This window comes from Coenobita brevimanus, chromosome 90 (assembly GCF_032717465.1).
Source record: "Coenobita brevimanus isolate Jiangsu-jjx chromosome 90, ASM3271746v2, whole genome shotgun sequence".
NCBI classification, from domain to species: Eukaryota; Metazoa; Arthropoda; class Malacostraca; order Decapoda; family Coenobitidae; genus Coenobita; species Coenobita brevimanus.
In genome coordinates this window covers 9,645,761-9,658,786 of record NC_137043.1, presented here as the reverse complement: position 1 = coordinate 9,658,786, position 13,026 = coordinate 9,645,761, and positions in this window count along the sequence as shown.

The following is a 13,026-nucleotide window of genomic DNA, read 5'->3' as shown; positions in this document are numbered from 1 at the left end:
TATATTTGTGTGACATATTTGAACAGAATATTAATAGTCTTAATTTAAGAATTAACAATGATAAATCAAAAATTGTTATATTTCAACATAATAAGAAACAGGCACAAGGTATCCGTTATTTAAATTGTTATGAAGTGGTAAATGAATACAAATATTTAGGCCATGTAATTCAAGACAACTTTTCTGATAATCAAGATATTTATTTCAGATTGAACTCATTTTATGCTAAATTTAATTCAGTAATTAGAAAATTTAAGAACGTTAATGCACAGACGTTACTGTATTTGTTTAAAGCATACTGTGTCCCTGACTATGGTTTAAGTATTTGGAATATGAAAGATATGCTTAAAAGCAATGTATTCAGAAGCTTTGAAAGTGCATTTGCAAATGCTCTTAAGAAAATATATAATGTCCCAAGATTAATAAGTAATCATAGTATATCTAAGGCAGCAGGACTACTTTTACTTAGACACCATGTTGCCCTAGTGCAAGCTAGGTATTGTAAAGCCCTAAGTAGAAAGAATAATGCGGTTTTAGGTTATTTTATCAGTCCTCTGGCCACCATGTTCCTCATTTATTGAAATATTTTTATGATAAATATGAGATAGATATATTGGATAACTCTGTGGACATTATAAATGCCAGAATTCAGTGGGTGCAGAACCATGAGGAAATAAGTGGTGTGGAGTTAATGTAAATTTCGAAAAAGATGTATAACAGTTGATACTGAATGTGTTGCTATGCAAATTGTATATATTGAATTTATTTATTTATTTATTTTTTTTTTAATTAATGAAATTGGATCAACTCCTCGATCTGATTGTTAAGGATTTATTTATTGTAAATATTTTATTAAATTCAATTGTAAAGGAGTATCTATAGTATTTATGATGATGAAATGTATTATATTTTATGTATCACGAGATACGAAATAAAGACGATTGATTGATTGATTGATTGACTACTACTACTACTGCTGCTGCTGCTGCTGCTGCTACTACTACTACTACTACTACTACTACTACTACTACTAATAATAATAATAATAATAATAATAACAATAATAATTTGATGACGATGACGATGATGCTGATGATAAGGTGGAGGTGGAGGAGGAGGACGAGATAAAAAAGTTCCATCCCGACTTTAATTCCCTGTACGTTAAAAGGAGTGATAAGTCTGGTGGAAATTGTTGTACCATCTTCTGACCAGCATTTCCGTTTGAGGTTATAATTCTTCCACGTTGTACAGGTTGGGTTGTTATGAAACTGCACGAGTGCTGCAAAAAATCCTGTATTATGTTGGTTTGGTTGGCGGAGTACCAAGTTCTTTGAATATTATCAGTCATACATTTTTACTACTATATTCACTTCTTAACCAACTCAGTCAGTTGATTGCCCTTTTATCAACATTCACTCATTCTCTAATTTCATCTTACTCACCATTTCTTTCACGTCAACCCACTGAAACTCTTGAACTCTAGCTAACAATACCTTCTCACTTGTGTACTCACTCATTAACCCTCTCACTCCACTGCTTACCTTTTTATTAACAACCATTCATCCTCTAACTCTATCTTACTCACTATTTCATTCACATTAACTCACTGAAACTCTTACTTCTAGCATATTTAATCACTATTTTACTCACTCTAACAGATTAAAGCTGTAACCCTTAATCGCAGTTCCACTTTTACTGAAAGCATGTAACTGCTTTGCATTAGGCTACATAGTCAAGGAGTAGGAGGAAATGACTGACGGCATATCTAATAAGAACACCCGCTGTTATTCATATTATATATTCATATTATAACGCTTTGGGAGTAGAAAATCAATAAATGATGCAGAATTAACATTGAAAACGTTGACTGAGCTGCCCCCTCAACACATGAGAAATAACATGAAGTGGAAGAAGAGGGTTATACATGCATCACCCTGTACATACAACATAACTGACATGCCCTCCTGTCCCCCACACCTTTAGGCAGGTACACACAGCTCTTTGCTCAGCTGTCCTTTGTGCTACCTACTTTAATTTAGTCCCACACACAACCCTCAGCGGTGGCAGAATTAGGAGGCGGCGGAGTGGGCGAGACGAGAAGGAAAGAGGAATAAACTAAACAGGAGGGAAGCGAGGAAAGAACAAGAATATATAGAGAAACAAGTGAGGTGAAGGAAAGAGGAATGAAGTGTAAGGAAGGGAAACGAGGAAAGGTGCACGTGAATATATAAAAAAAACTGGAGAGGTGAAGGACAGAGGAATAATTGAAGGAAGAGGTTGAGGGAAGAAAGGACCTGAAAATAAACATATATTTGGAGAAAGAGGAAAAACAAAGGGACAAGAAAGAACTTTTTAAAGAAGAAAAATTTAACAGAGGAAAATGTGGTTATATAGAGCAACAGAGAAAACAAAAGGGGGAGAGAGGGCGGAAAGAGGAAAAAGGATTTTATGGAAGATGTGAAGGGTGATGTGAGCAATTGATGTACCGTATGTGTGTGTATGGGTGAGAGAGAGAGAGAGAGAGAGAGAGAGAGAGAGAGAGAGAGTACTTCATCTATCTATTGCCAAACGCCTCAATCCCGTAAGGGGTGGACACCAACAAAGCGCCTCCATGTCGCCCTGTCCGCTCCCAGCTCACACCCCCTTCTCTCATATACCTCTCCACTCCATCCCTCCATCTCATCCTTGGCCTTCCCCTCCCTCTCTCCCCCTCCACCTCACTCACATACACTTCCGTCGTTAGTCTCTCACTCTCCATCCTCTCCACATGGCCAAACCACCTCAATGTATTTCTCCTAACACTTCCTATCACATCTACATCCACAACACAACGATCCTTCACATCCTCATTTGTCAGTCTGTCTCTCCATGTGACTCCATATGCACCTCGCAAATAACTCATATCCACAGCTCTCACTCTTGACTTATGTCCCTCCAACAAGGTTCAAACTTCACTTCCATGCGTTAGAATTGGTATCACATTACTGTCACATAGTAACTTTTTCACTTCCATGCTCACTTCCCTGTTTCTAATCACTGCTTTCAAGGAACCAGCAACCTTTCTTCCCTGTTGTACCCTTTCAAGCACTTCACCCTCCAAACTTCCATTCTTACTCATCACACTGCCCAAATACTTAAACGTACTCACAATCTCCATTTCTTCCTCATCCAACTTCACTGTACATTCACTGACTTCACCACTCTCGAAGACCATAACTTTAATCTTCCCTACATTCACCTTTAGATTCCGTTTCTTTCATGCTCACCCAAACTCATCCACCAAGCCTTGCAGCTCCCCTTCGTCTTCGCCTAACAACACAGTATCATCTGCAAAGAACAGTACAGAGAGTTTTCAAACACTGCCCTCTCTCTTTAGGGACACTCCAACATCCACTGCCCTATACCTTGTATCTCTTTTATAACCCCATCCATATACAGATTGAACAACCATAGAGACACGACACATCCCTGTTTCAATCCAACTTTCAAATCGAAAAATTCACTCAGTTCATTATCCACACGCACTGTAGCCTTAGCACCATCATATATACTCTTCACGGCATTCAACAACTTCTCATCTACTCCATATATTCTTAATACTTTCCACGATCCTTGTCTATCCACCCTGTCATATACTTTCTCCAAATCCATCAAGGCCGCATACAGCTTCTTTCCCTTGTCTAGAAACTTTTCCACTAAAGATCTAAGAATGAATATCTGATCTACACAACCTTTTCCCTTCCTAAAACCTCCCTGTTCTTCTCCAACTAATTCTTCTGTTATTTCCCTAACTCTGTCAATAAGTATCCTACCATATACTTTTACTATTGCACTAAAAAGACAAATGCCCCTGTGATTACCACATACTTCTTTTGCCTCTTTTTCTTTGTACAGGGAAATAATTATACCTGACTTCCAATCCTCCGAGACTCTACCTTCCTCCCAGGCCAATCTGCACATCTTCCACATCCATTCCACTACTATCTCTCCCCCATGCTTCAGCATTTCACCATACACTCCATCAATTCCTGGGGCTTTCTCCATTTTAACTTTCTTCATCGCTTCCACAACTTCCATCCTACTGATTTCTTCCTCTCTTCTCACATTCCTCCGTCTCCCAGCCATTCCCAAGCCACTTATACTCGCATTACCTTCATTCTCTATGTTCAGCAGTTCGTTAAAGTGTTCTGTCCATCTACCCACTTCTTCTCCCTTCTCCACTAGTAATCTACCATTTTTATCTTTCACTCCCCTGCTAACTTCTTTGGCACTCTGTCTAACTCTCTTTACCTCTTTCCAGAACATTTTCTTTACAGTCCCTCCACTTTACAGTCAAATTCCTTCCAAATTCCTCATCCACTCACTGTCTTCTTATCTCTCTTACTAATCTTTTCACCTCTCTCTTCCTTTCTACATACAACTCTCTCTTCGGTCTCTCAACTTCTTCCACGTCCCTGTTTCTCATCCACTCATTATATGCTTTCTTCTTTTGTGCCACAGCCTCTCTCACCTCTTGATTCCACCATGCTGTTCCCTTCACCCCCTTTCGTCTTCTCTTTACCCCACACACCACCTCACATGCAGCACAGATTTCTTCTGTGAATATCTTGCACACACCTTCCACGTCCCCCATCTGCTCCAATCCAACTTTCCCCAATCGCTCCTCCACTTCCTTCTTCTATTCTGCCCTTTTCTCATCCTCTTGTAACCTTTCCACCCTCCTTGTATGAGGTACTTCCGCCTGTCCTTCCCTTCTTCTATTTCTTCATTTAGTTTGGACACTGATTCAGACCACCACCAAGTGGTGTCGAGAATAAATGAACCGAAAAAAAAAAAAATACTGTATTGTTGTTCGAGCAAGTAGTCGGAGAAGCGAACGAGAAAACTATCAGACCCGTGTTAAGATGTGAACACATATATCACGCAGACTCAAAGTTGTGTTATTTTAGTGTTCATTATAACAACAGCAGATATACTCGCATCGTGGAATCGCTTATGTTATTGGTGGCCCCCTTGTGACAAGGCTTGGTTAAAATGTGATAAAACAGTCATTTTGTTATAGCGCGGGCGCGCACGCACACACACACACACACACGCACGCACGCGCACACACACACACACACACACACACACACACACACACACACACACACACACACACTTTCCGAGAGCAAATGTCATAAACGCTGAGCTCAGGAGTGACACGAAATTTTCGAAGCCAAGAAAATACGAGGCTGTTTAGCAGTTTCTCCCGTTTACATCTGCAGTGCTTTACGGCCTCCCACACAAGTGTGCGAGAGCTGATATAACCCGTCACTATCACGCGTGGTGTCGTAAAGATAATGTGTGCAGCATTACCGCAGTTCTGCCCGCACCACTCCATGCCATAATCCTACACTCCTCCAGGATCCCATTTAGTAGTGAAGACACTGTACACGCACGCACGCACGCACGCACGCACACGCACACACGCACACGCACACGCACACTCGCGCGCGCGCACACACACACACACACACACACACACACACACACACACACACACACACACACACACACACACACATGGTATTCACAAGGGCTCACAAACTAAATTCTGACAAGGGAATTCGTGGAAATATATTGTTCTTGCTTCCTAATATAAAGTTCCTTGTTGAAATGTGATACTTATGTTTTTAATGAAGCTAGCTATTTAGTTTCTCCAGTATATGAAATTCCACGACACGTACTGGCGACGTGTTATGAGTTACGTGCTCGTATAAGGAACTAATACAAAAATATATTATGTTCTGATGATTTCTGCTTCTATGTTGGAGCCATGTTTTCGACGGCTTATATGTAAATGATCCAATGGTCTATTTCACGAGGTATACTGTTGCTAACGCTCCAGTGTATGTGCTTTGCCTGTCTTTGTTTCTGGGTCCTACATCACCCTGTCTACTTGACGGAATATAGATCTGGAATGACGACGACAACGACAACCACGATGATGATGATGATAATGTACAGCCAAGGACAAAAGTTAGACTGTTATTTCACTTCTTCCTGTCCTGTCAATCTGTTGGCTAATAAACTCCCTACCATAAGACGGTTTTACTTCGCAGTAGGAGAGTCTCGTGATAGTGAAGTGACTGGAAGAAAACACCATTAGTTCCTTTTTCTACGAGACGTGTCCCGTAGCATAATAAATTCTTCTGTTGGCAGCAAAAAAAAAAAAAAAAAAAAAAAAAAAAAGAGGCAATATTAGCAACTAGCTTAATTGCAGCACTGAATGGACATATACGAGTAACTTCGTGTAGTATTTTTGCGCTAATTTGATTACCTTTGCATATTTAACAGGAACGAGGCAATCCCATTTCATTCTTTTCGAGATGTAGGTGACCGAGGATGGGCTACGGGGGTACAGTACATTTCAGGGTCGATTAACAACCTACTTTTCTTTGTGGTATTAAATTATTAAAAAAAACAATCAGTTACTTCTAATGGATGGAGTCTATGCAAGGTTGTCACTCAGACTGTGGAGGGAGACATTTACATAGCAGGTATAAGAGCAATGACTTCTTCCAATGAAACAGTTCAATAGCACTTTAGCTTGTTTTAATTCGGATTTATAACTAACATTTCAGACATTCATTTATACATTCCATGGTACCTGGTGATCTAATGGTTAGAAGACCAAAATTGGAGTGGCGACCTTGCAGTAATTCGACTAAAAAGGGTGACTGGAGGTTTTTCGATCATGTAATTTTATCAAGGGAAGCAGGCTGGTCATTTGGAAGGGGGCAGCATGGGACCGGCAGTTACCTTTCTTTTCATCTTAAGTCCTACAATCCTATGGCTCATTTTTATTCTAATCGAGTTTTCTCCAGTCAGTTTTGTTCACGTAGGGATAAACTTTGAGCTGGTAGATGCAGTCTTCTCAGTACCCTCCCTACTGTCAAGGAGCTCTCGTAATGGTAGCTGTAAGAAAAAAATGGAAAGTTCGTCATTAGAGTGATGGTGTTAGCCACGTTTCTCCAGTTACATGGTATAATTGTAAATTTCATTAATGCTCTCAGTCAACTATATTACTCATTTTTCAGGAGTTTTTTCGAATTGCAGTAGGTGGACGAAGTCCTGATTAAGGTATATCCTACAGTGAAGAAAACTGTATAGTAGTAATTATGAAATACAAAATACGTCACCAAACTGAAGGAATTAGCTTCAGTAAGATGGCATCTTTTTACGTTTAATTTGACAACAGGCAGTTTTAATCGGACCAGGTAAAAGGTACCATGACGATTTTTTTTTTTTTTAGGTATTTGGACATGGGAAAAATACTTCGTTCTCTGGGGATAAGAATATACTCCTAGGTGCCAAACACTGTATCCTGTCCTAACATCGAAACTAATATTCATCGTCCGTTGTGAAATACTTGTCAGGGTTGTCTCATTCTGGACTGACTGAATGCTTTTAGCTGGGATGTTTCCACGATACGGCGATGGGTCAGTAAAGTGTATGAAATTCCACTAATCAAACTGTTTCCTGACCTATCCTGGGAACGAACTCCTTTCCTTTCCAACACCAGCCAGCTTCTCTGCTCACTAGGCCACCAGAGCCTCAAAACAAGACAAAGAAACAAAAGCTGCAGTATGTTTTTGAGCGAGTGTGCAATGTGGGATGAGAGGAAGAGGAGAGGAGTCAAGGAGAGCCTGGTAAAGTGATATAGCGAGGGAAGCCTAACGTTAGTGGTTATGAAGTAAATGTAATGAGACAAATAACTGACAGAATGGAAAATGTGTGTGTGTGTGTGTGTGTGTGTGTGTGTGTGTGTGTGTGTGTGTGTGTGTGTGTGTGTGCTTATCATCCTTCTGAAATAATTGATAAAGTCTCTGCCAGGATTGTCATAAATCTCTCAAAAGTTGCGAAGGTAATAAGGAAATTTACTTCAACGCGCCTTGTACATTCAGGGTTATCTATCTATCTATCTATATACCTAGGCTGCTTCCCCCAAGGAAAGGGAGGTAGCCGAGACAGGACGACATACTCCCCATTTACTCATCCATTCAAACACATTCATTCGCATCTTAGCCCCAAAGGGGAGAACGGACAGATCCTCACCGCACCACACCGCACAAGGGTCAACTGCACAATGCAATCAGTGACATTCGCAGCAGGGCCCGACAGCAGAACTGGTTTACCCCTGCCACATCTTAACAGACCCATCCCCTTACGCGCACCTGGCCTGACTAGCTGATCAGACCAAATGCTGGAGAATATCCCCTCAGGGCTGCGTCATCACTTATTCATTCACAATTTCTCTCCATTTATTTCTGTCACGCACAGCCACTCTTCCTTGCTCAACAGACATCCCTCTCGCATCCAGCGCTCTCTTCACACTGTCCATCCATCCTATTCGTGGTCTTCCTCTCAGCCTTACACCTCTCACATCAGATCTAGTTATCTTTTTCACCAATCGCTCATTATCCATTCTCTCTATATGCCCAAACCATCGCAACACCCTCTGCTCAACTCTACCAGCCATTTCCCGAACAACTCCAGTTCTCCTTCGCATTTTATCATTTCGCACCCGATCCATACGCGTCACTCCACACATACTCCTCAGACACCTCATCTCCATTACATTCAAACTTTTCCTCTCTGCTAAACCCATATTCCATGTTTCAGCCCCATATAATGCAGTCGGTACCACAACACCCTCATACAGCCTTCTCTTTACATCCATTCTAAGCGAACGACATTTAAACACTTTTTTCAGGGTTATATTGAGGAAAAAAAAAATGACTTGGTAAGGATATGGTTAACTATGTCTCTACTTATCTATCCTGTATATTATTCAGCTGCTTCACTTGCTAATGCAAGACGATTTTATTCAATTGGAGATGAATCGTTTTAATATGAATTTCAGATGAGGTTCCTGGGTTATAAACACCAGGCAATTACAAGTTGCGTACAGTGTATATTTCAGTGTTTACATAATGTCCATTATAATCACACAGTCTTTCTAGCTGAGCATGCTTTGCTGTATATCTACAGTATACTGTCTATCATTTAATCGCTTCAGTTCCATATTCTGTGCGTCCATTAGGGTGCCTGCGTAACAAAGGATTAAGGCAGTGATACCCAATTAGCAAGCGACCCGCGGTTCAGCTTTGGCAACACTGATTCGCTCCAACATACGGACCACCGACAACAAATTAACCCTGAAATCTCGAGGGATGGTCTCTATTTTACTCTTCCTACATCTAACACCAGACGATGTTGCAAAGCAATTTCCTTGGCCTGAGTGTCCACTAAAACTGTTTAGAATTTTCATCACAACTACAAATATAAATATTGCCACTATTGATACTGTTATCCGTAATGCAACATTCATTAATTCGGAACAGATCCTTCATTCGCTTGGGTACACTCGGTCAAAAAAAAAAATAATAATAATAACTGGTCATATTCTCCGTGAAACAATCTGGTTCTACATATAGTACGATGGATGTGGCCAATGTCTGACCTACTCCATAGAAGTTGTCCTGCTTCCACAAATCGACTGTTAAACCGATTAATTTTCTTGAAGCATCATGAATTATATGTATCATTTTAGGGAACCATCAGACCCCTCGAGTACATCAAGGTTCGCACCCAATGTTGATATCGTGGTAGTCACATACCTGGATTATATATGCTAAGGCAAAGTTGTGTTGTATTGTGAAGTTCGTTGTGTTCGAGCCGATTTTCCTTTCCATAAAAAAAAAAAAAAAAAAAATCGGAGCAATGCCTATCGATTGCACGAGGGATAATAACGACTAGAAGTCAATCATATCGGTCGCAATCTTACACTACAACTAAATCCTCAGGAGTCGGCTGACATTCAGTTCCCCAGTTACATTGTCCTGCTGGGTGAAGAGGGAAATGGAGGAAACAAACTGTTGAAGAGTCTAAATGACTACTGAATCAAACTCGGGTTCTTCCAGTTGCAGTCAGGATATGTTAACCAATGTACCACAATCTCCCCCGTATACAAGTATCTGTAGGAGAGAGAGGCAAGCAGACAGTCCAGAAGAACAGTGACTGTTGAAGTAGCGACAGTAGAGATCAAAATTAAACCGTGTGGCAAAGTAAGAGAGGCTGAGAAGTTTCCGTAAGAGAAGAGGAGCTGATGAGACGAAAACCTTTGATTCCACATTGTTTAGAATACCTGTATGTGGGGAGCCGCGTCACACATGTAAGCTGTACTCGACGTAGAGGCGAATAAGACCCCGGTACGAAACCAAAAGTTGTGCTGCGGTAAAGATGGCACGGAACTGGTTTTAGAACTCTAAGACTTCTGTGACTCACTGTCACTTGAATACAATGGTCAGGTGTTAGGTCATTTAAGATACAAGAGTTGACGCAGCAATAAGAGGATTAGGTGGAGGCCAAGGTGCTCAAAGATGCGACCTTTTGTCTCAAAGTGCGCGGGTATCAGCGTGAAAACAGATTTTTCTGATATTCCACAAGACCCACCGACTGACATGTCGACATGTCCTTGCTATACCTCTGCTAATACCATACTATACCTCTGCTAATACCAAAGCAGTGGTATGTGAGAGTATGCGATATGTAGAAGTCAAAGACATAAAAACAAATAACAGCAACAATAATAATAAATAATAATAATAATAATAATAACGACAACAACAATAATAATAATAACAACAACAACAACAACTAGAATGGCGCTCAGTAGAGCGCATACCTCCGCCAACGCCCTATCTCGCAATGTTAAAGAAAGTGAAAAAAAAAAAAAAAATCCTGGATCCGCACCATTATGTGGATCCGCACCAAAATTTAATGGGGTGTATTTTTTTTTTATGCGAGGAAGAAGGAACCAAAGACCATGAGCCCGCAGTAACAGTTCCCTCCAAGAGAAAAACAATATACAATAGAGAGCCAAATTCAAGATCCGATCATTTCGAGATACCTGGACACACTGCGTTTGAAAGCATGGAGATCATAGGCAGCAGGAAATACAGACAGAGGGAGACAGTTCCAGAGTTGACCTGTTGCATAAATGAAAGACTGAGAGTAACGGTTAACTCTTGCATTAGAGAGTTGGACAGAAAAGGGATGAGAGTTTGCTGCCAGACGGGTGCTACGCGCCCGTCGTAGAGGTGGAGGAATGCAAGCAGACAGTTCAGAGGAGCAGTGACCATTAAAGTAGCGATAGAAAAGAGATAAAGATGCAACACTGCGGCGAAGAGACAGAGGTTGAAGGGAGTCAGTAAGAGGAGGAGAGTTAATGAGACGAAAAGCCTTTGACTCCACCCTATTGAGAAGAGCTGTATGTGGGGAGCCTCCCCACACATGAGAGTTGTACTCCACACAGGGGCGGATAAAACCCCTGTATAGAGTCAACAATTGTGCAGGGGTAAAGAAAGAGCGGAGTCGGCTTAGCACACCCAATCTCTTGGAAGCAGATTTTACAAGAGATGTAATATGATCTTTCCAAGATAAGTCCCGAGTAAATGAAACCCCAGGCATGTTCAAGGATGATGCAGGATTAAGCTGAATATTATTAAACATTAGTGGGTATACCTGTGGAAGATTATGTCGGGTTGATAGGTGTAAGAACTGAGTCTTAGATGCATTAAAAACAACCATATTATTTTTACCCCAGTCAGAGATACGAGCCAAGTCAGACATTAGGTGTGCCATAGCCCCATCCCTTGTTTGTTGAAGTAACTGTTGAAATGGGCGTTGCGGGAACCGAATGGAAAGGTGAAGGGTGGAGTCATCAGCGTATGAGTGGATAGGGTTAGATGTACAGCTTAGAAGATCATTGATGAATAAAAGGAAGAGAGTTGGTGATAGGACAGAGCCCTGAGGAACACCACTGTTGATAGATCTAGGAGAAGAACGATGGCCGTCTACAACAGTGGCTATAGAACGACCAGAAAGGAAGCTAGTGATGAAGGCACAGATAGAAGGATAGAAACCGTAGGAGGGCATTTTGGAAATTAAAGATTTATGCCAGACTCGATCGAAAGCCTTTGAGATGTCAAGTGCAATGGCAAAGCTTTCGCCAAAGTCCCGGAAGGAGGATGACCAGGAGTATGAAAGGTAGGTGAGAAGATCGCCAGTGGAGCGTCCCTGACGGAACCCGTACTGACGATCGGAAAGAAGGTTGTGATAGGAAAGACGCCTTAAAATTTTTATATTGAGAATTGACTCGAAAACTTTTGAAATACAGGACGTTAAAGCAATTGGACGATAGTTGGAGGGTTGGGAGTGGTCACCTTTCTTTGGGACTGGCTGAATGACAGCAAACTTCCACCAAGAAGGAAAGGTACAAGTTGACAGACAAAGGCGAAAGAGCCAAGGTCCATTCATGTCCCAAGTTTCATGGAAATCCGTCCAGTAGTTTTTGTGTAATCTTGCACACAAACTAACCAACCAACCAACCAACAAGCAAACGGTCAGGGGTGAAAACATTACCACCTTGGTGGAGGTAATAATAATAATAATAATAATAATAATAATAATAATTCATCCATCGATCCACCATCCAACCCTATGAGGAGCGTAGAAGCCTGGGGCTAGGCTAGTTGGTCCTAACATTTACCCTAAGATGAGAGAGACCAGTCTCACTCATCCCTGAGTGGCATTACGTGAGCAATAAACCCCAACCATCCCTTGGATATAAACCTGCACTGGCTCAATCCGACTGGAACGTCTTAATTACCCATTAAACCACTAGGCGCCATAATCTGGTCATACGGTTACCACCCAGCGTTGTCAAATGGTTTCCTGGTGTACAGGAAACCATTTAGCTTGTCACTCAGTGTGGAGTCACCCCGCTGACAGAAGAAAGAGGATAGAATGAAGGAAAAAACGACAAAAGAGGAAGGAAGGAAAGAAGGAAGGAGGAGAGGAAAGGGCAGGCACCCAAGGGCAGCACTACATCGAGTAAATGGATGATGTGCTTCCCCACATACCACCAAACACAATAATAATAATAATAATAATAATAATAATAATAATATAGTAATA